This window comes from Pristiophorus japonicus, chromosome 1 (assembly GCF_044704955.1).
Source record: "Pristiophorus japonicus isolate sPriJap1 chromosome 1, sPriJap1.hap1, whole genome shotgun sequence".
Taxonomy (NCBI): Eukaryota; Metazoa; Chordata; class Chondrichthyes; family Pristiophoridae; genus Pristiophorus; species Pristiophorus japonicus.
The window spans coordinates 92,781,213-92,788,038 of NC_091977.1; positions in this window are offsets into that span (position 1 = coordinate 92,781,213).

A 6,826-nucleotide genomic window follows, 5' to 3' on the forward strand; every position below is an offset into this window, starting at 1 on the left:
TTTGGTTAGCCCAATCTATGTGCATATTAAAGTCACCCATTATAACTGCTGCACCTTTATTGCACGCACCCCTAATTTCATGTTTGATGCCCTCCCCAACATCACTACTACTGTTTGGAGGTCTGTACACAACTCCCACTAATGTTTGTTGCCCTTTGGTGTTCTGCAGCTCTACCCATATAGATTCCACATCATCCAAGCTAATGTCCTTCCTAACTATTGCCTTAATCTCCTCCTTAACCAGCAATGCTACCCCACCTCCTTTTCCTTTTATTCTATCCTTCCTGAATGTTGAATACCCCTGGATGTTGAGTTCCCAGCCCTGATCATCCTGGAGCCACGTCTCCGTAATCCCAATCACATCATATTTGTTAACATCTATTTGCACAGTTAATTCATCCACCTTATTGCAGATACTCCTTGCATTAAGACACAAAGCCTTTAGGCTTGTTTTTTTAACACCCTCTGTCCTTTTAGAATTTTGCTGTACAATGGCCCTTTTTGTTCTTTGCCTTGGGTTTCTCTGCCCTCCACTTTTCCTCATCTCCTTTCTGTGTTTTGTTTTTGCCTCCTTTTTGTTTCCCTCTATCTCCCTGCATTGGTTCCCATCCCCCTGCCATATTAGTTTAACTCCTCCCCAACAGCACTAGCAAACACTCCCCCGAGGACATTGGTTCCGATTCTGCCCAGGTGCAGACCGTCCGGATTGTACTGGTCCCACCTCCCCCAGAACCGGTTCCAATGCCCCAGGTACGCAGAGTCAGAGGAAATGTATTAGCATGGATAGAGAATTGGCTGGCGAACAGAAAGCAGAGAGTCGGGATAAATGGGTCCTTTTCGGGTTGGAAATCGGTGGTTAGTGGTGTGCCACAGGGATTGGTGCTGGGACCACAACTGTTTACAATATACATCGATGACCTGGAAGAGGGGACAGAGTGTCGTGTAACAAAATTTGCAGATGACACAAAGATTAGTGGGAAAGCGGGTTGTGTAGAGGACACAGAGAGGCTGCAAAGAGATTTAGATAGGTTAAGCGAATGGGCTAAGGTTTGGCAGATGGAATACAATGTCGGAAAGTGTGAGGTCATCCACCTTGGGAAAAAAAACAGGAAAAGGGAATATTATTTGAATGGGGAGAAATTACAACATGCTGCGGTGCAGAGGGATCTGGGGGTCCTTGTGCATGAAACTCTTTTTGGATCCTTGTGCATGAATCCCAAAAGGTTAGTTTGCAGGTGCAGCAGGTAATCAGGAAGGCAAATGGAATGTTGGCCTTCATTGCAAGAGGGATGGAGTACAAAAGCAGGGAGGTCCTTCTGCAACTGTATAGGGTATTGGTGAGGCCGCACCTGGAGTATTGCGTGCAGTTTTGGTCACCTTACTTAAGGAAGGATATACTAGCTTTGGAGGGGGTACAGAGGCGATTCACTAGGCTGATTCCAGAGATGAGGGGGTTACCTTATGATGATAGATTGAGTAGACTGGGTCTTTACTCGTTGGAGTTCAGAAGGATGAGGGGTGATCTTATAGAAACATTTAAAATAATGAAAGGGATAGACAAGATAGAGGCAGAGAGGTTGTTTCCACTGGTTGGGGAGACTAGAACTAGGGGGCACAGCCTCAAAATACAGGGGAGCCAATTTAAAACCGAGTTGAGAAGGAATTTCTTCTCCCAGAGGGTTGTGAATCTGTGGAATTCTCTGCTCAAGGAAGCAGTTGAGGCTTGCTCATTGAATGAATTCAAGTCACAGATAGATAGATTTTTAACCAATAAGGGAATTAAGGGTTACGGGGAGAGGGCGGGTAAGTGGAGCTGAGTCCTCGGCCAGATCAGCCATAATCTTGTTGAATGGCGGAGCAGGCTCGAGGGGTTAGATGGCCTACTCCTGTTCCTAATTCTTATGTTCTTATGTTGATATCAGACTAAGAGAGGGATGGGATGGCCCACCTATCAATGCCATTGACTCGGTCTTCAATCCCAGGGAGGGAGTCATTTTAATATGTGACAGAGTCACTCCCAACAGGAGGAATGCAAGGCCAGAAATGGCCCAAAAATATATATTTACAACATTTTCTAAATGTTCTTCAGGGAGTAAAACAGCAGGCTTTTAAGTGTAATTGATCTATCTGGGGTTGATTAACTTTCTTAATGGCCCAAAACAGGACTTAAGCCTATTCTCAGCAAGCATCGGTCCCACTGGGCCTCTCAGGTGACAAGCTGCGTTGAGTTCCTGGGATAGCCTGGAAATGCATCCAGATATTCCCCAAAGGTGCCTGATGGACATAATAGGACAAACCTACAGGTTGAACCTGATCAATCTGGATTCCATCCAAATTACAGCCCTCCCAGGGGTGTGGACATTTTCTGCCCTCCCTAACCCTGGAATTTTGGGCCCAAAGTTTTTAAATAATGCTGGGAACTACAAGCCCCTAAAAATATTACATTGCAAATCTAACTATCTTTTATTGAAACAAAGGCCGTTTTGCAATGGTTCCCTCAGTGTCAGTGACTAAAACTTGGACTTTCCTGGATCACAGCAATCAACATAAATGAGGACAAACAGCACTTGGTCTCTGACTGGTGGAAATACTGGGGAAATGGTCACAGGGCAGGAAGATATCACTGGCGCTATATTTACATTCAATTTCAATACAAACATCTCCCTGAGGTGCAATAATATGCAGATCCTAAAAACTTTAGGAGAAGAAACAGGAGCAACACTGGGGGTGCAAATCAGAGGCAGGGGGATATCATCTATTTTTCTGATTTATTATATACCAGAAATCTATCCACTTTCCCATGGAAGGATTACAGATATTTTAAATATGAAAATAAAACTAGTTGTATACAACTTTATAGGATAAAGTCAAAAATAATTGGTTAACATGATCCGTTAAAGTAATAGGTAGAGAAATTCAAACAAACATGTTAAGCTTTCATCCACTATTGCCACCAAGACCAATTGCGAGCCTATATGCTCTTCCAAATATATCAAAAAATGGTAATTCTATCATCATATACTGCAATCATTAAAAAATGTAAAATACACAAAAGAAAAATGTGGTTCCCATTAACTGAAGTGGGGAACTGAATAATTTACTCTCAGAAGCACTTGATTGATTACCTCCAGTCTGAGAATTTCTATTATATTCTTATTGGTAATTAATATAATTTCTTATATTTTACTGTAGATGTACATCTTTGGGAGCAAGCACAGTATAAAACACATTCATAATTCTCAGAAACCATCAGAACATTTCTGCTTCAAGTATGTAATCAACCAACAACTTGCATTTCTATAGTGCCTTTAATGTAGGCCATGAAGGGAGTTAAAGTTGAGGTGTTGGGACACTGAGAGCCAATGTAGGCAGGAAGGACAGGAGGTTTCAGTGAGTGGGACTTGATTCAGGATAGGAGATGGGTCGCAGAGTTTTGGATCAGTTGAAATTTATAGTGTGTGGAAAATGGGTGGCTGGCAGAACAGCATTTAAATAGTCGAGTCTGGAGGTAACAAAGGCATGGATGAGAATTTGAGCTGAAGTGGGGTGGAGATGTGCAATATTACAGAGGTGGAAGTAGGAAGCCATTCTGATAGAGAGAATATCAGGTAGAAGGCTTAGCTTAGAGACAAATAGCATGCCACGATTGCGCAGGAGAGCTGGCAGAGAAATGATGGGCATCTTCCTATTTTCCCCAAAAAAGTACAAGTAAAGGGGGATTCCCATGGAGAAACTCAGGCCATTGTGCAGACATTGGAAAACAAAGGCAGTGCCGCAAATCACTGCATTTTTGACTAATACGCTAGAAAGTAGCAAGCGATTCCTACACCATGCAAAACATTGATCTCCACCTCTTTTTACAATTAATGAAACACATTTCTCACCTAATTATTGGGTGTAACTTATTAGAAAATCTGTCTCTAAAATAAGGAAGTGGCAATTACTTTGGGGAGGGGGGGGGCGGTGAGGGGAGAAGATCAGGAACTTGGGGGATGAAGATCAGGAATTCAGGGGAGAAATTCAGGAACTCGGGGTAGGGGGAAGGCCAGGAACTTGAGGGGAGAATGGAATCATTGAATCATAGAATGGTTACAGCACGGAAGGCGGCCATTCGGCCCATCGAGCCCATGTCGAAGTTCTGCAAAAGCACCTCAGTTAGTCCCACTCCCTTGCCCTTTCCCCATAGTCCTGCAAATCTTTTTCCTTCAGGTACTTATCCAACTCCCTTTTGAAAGCAGTGATTGAGTCTGCCTTTCAGGCAGTGCATTCCAGATACTAACCACTCGCTGTGTAAAAAGGTTTTTTCTTATGTCGCCTTTGGTGCTTTTGCCAATCACTTTAAATCTGTGGTTCTCGGTCCTTCTGAAATGGGAACAGTTTCTTTCTATCTATTCTGTCCAGATCCCTCATGATTTTGACCACTTTTAGCAAATCACTTCTCAATCTTCTCTGCTCTAAGGAGACCAATCCCAGCTTCTCCAGTTTATCCACATAACTGAAATCCCTCATCCCTGGAATCATTCTTGTAAAATGTACCCTCTCTAAGGCCTTCACATCCTTCCTAAAGTGAGGTGCCCATAATGGGACACAATACTCCAGTTGAGGCCAAACTAGTGTTTTAGACAGGTTCATCATAATTTCCACACTTTTGTACTCTATACCTCTATTTGTGAAGCCCAGGATCCCGTAAGCTTTTTTAACTGCTTTCTCAACCTGCCCTGACACCTTCAATGATTTGTGCACACATACCCTCGGTCTCTCTGTTCATCCGCCCCCTTTAGGATTGTACCTTTTAGTTTATATTTCCTTCCTGCACTTCACTTTTCTGCATTAAATTTCATCTGCCACGTATCTGGCCATTCCACCAGCCTGTCTATGTCCTCTTGAAGTCTATCACTATCCTCCTCACTGTTCACTATACTTCCAAGTTATGTGTCATCTGCAAATTTTGAAATTGTGCCCTGTACATCCACATCCAAGTCATTAAATATATCAAGAAAAGCAGTGGTCCTAGTACTGACCCCTGGGGAACACCACTGTAAACCTTCCTCCAATCTGAAAAACGACCGTTCACCACTACACTCTGTTTCCTGCTAGTTAGCCAATTTCTTATCCATGCTGCCACTGTCCCTTGTATTCCATTGGCTTTAACTTTGCTGGTAAACCTATTATATTGTCGAACGCCTTTTGGAAATCCATGTACACCACGTCAACTACATTGCCCTCTTCAACCCTCTCTGTTACCTCGCCAAATAACTCGATCAAGTTGGTTAAACACGATTTGCCTTTAACCAATCCGTGTAGGCTTTCCTTAATTAATCCACACTTGTCCAAGTGACTGTTAGTTTTGTCCCTGATTATAGCACGACCCATCTCCTTTATCTGGGAGTCTACCTTAGCCCCGACAAGGAAGCCTGGCCGGCAAACTGGCAAGAGCTGGAGGCCAAGGTCGCCGCTCGCCTAGGGCGCTGGACAGGACTGCTCTGAGTGCTGTCCTACAGGGGTCGAGCGCTAGTCATAAACCAGCTGGTGGCCGCGATGCAGTGGTACCGGCTGGTCAGTTTGACCCCTCCCCCTGTGTTTGTCGCCAAGATACAGAAGAAGCTGGTGGACTTCTTCTGGGACAACAGGAAGCACTGGGTCTCTGCCGCGGTCTTGAGTCTCCCGCTTAGGGAGGGCGGTCAGTCGTTGGTGTGTATCAGCACACAGCTAGCGACTTTCCGTCTTCAGACCCTGCAGAGATACCTTTACGTCGAGCCCCCTCCTAGGTGGCGTGCGCTGGCGACGTATTTCTTCCGCCAGCAGCACGGCCTCAACTACGACACGCAGCTCCTGTTTGTGAGTGTGGGGGGTGTCAGGACCGCCCTCCGGGAGCTGCCTGTCTTTTACAAGGAACTCACCAGGGTCTGGAACAAAGTCTCCACCAAGCGCAGCTCTCCACCGGCTGGAGTGGCGGCTGTCCTGCAAGAGCCGCTGCTCGGGAATCCGTACCTCCATGACTGAGGTTTTAGGTGGCAGTCGGACGAGAGGGCTGTGGCTGGTGAGGTGACCAGGGTCAGGGACCTGCTCGACGGCGGAGGAGCGGGCTGGATGGCGCCAGACACGCTGGCGCGACGCCTAAATTCGGCCGACGTCCGCCGCTCGGCCGATGCCATCGAGTCGCTAAAAACAGCTCTGGGCCCTGACTCCGTTAGATGTATCGAGGAGGCTCAAGCATGTGGGGAGATCCCGTCCGAACTGACCCCCGTCCGGACGGAATTCCTCATCGGCGCCAAACCCCGGAACCTCCCTCGGGAGCCGGCGCCTCACAACTTGAGCCGCCTCGGGGAAATCCCCTCCGTGCCTTTCAGTTCTGCGCGGAGGGATTTCCTGTACGGGCTGCTCCTGCACACTCTCTACTTTGCCATCCTCGCCTGCCGTCCGGACATGCCATGGCGTACCATCTTGCCGTCCGGAGGAGGCGGGGGTCCCCGATGGAGGGCACTCTAGCGGGAGTCCTCCCACTATTCATCGGGGACTTGGCCTGGAGGGTGGTGCACGGAGCAGTCCCGTGCACAAATATTTAAGTCGGTTCACGGGCTCCCAGGCCGCCTGCAATTTCTGCGGTCTGGAAGAGTCCGTGTTCCATGTTTTTATGGAGTGTGCGAGGTTGCAGCCCCTGTTCCAATATTTAAAGGGGCTGCTCCTGAAATTCTGGCTGCACTTCAGTCCCACACTCCTGATCTTTGGGCACCCTGTGCGCAGAGGAGCGGGTAGGTCCGAGGGCCTCCTCGTAGGACTGCTCCTGGGCACGGCCAAGGGTGCCATCAGCCGGTCCAGGCAGCGG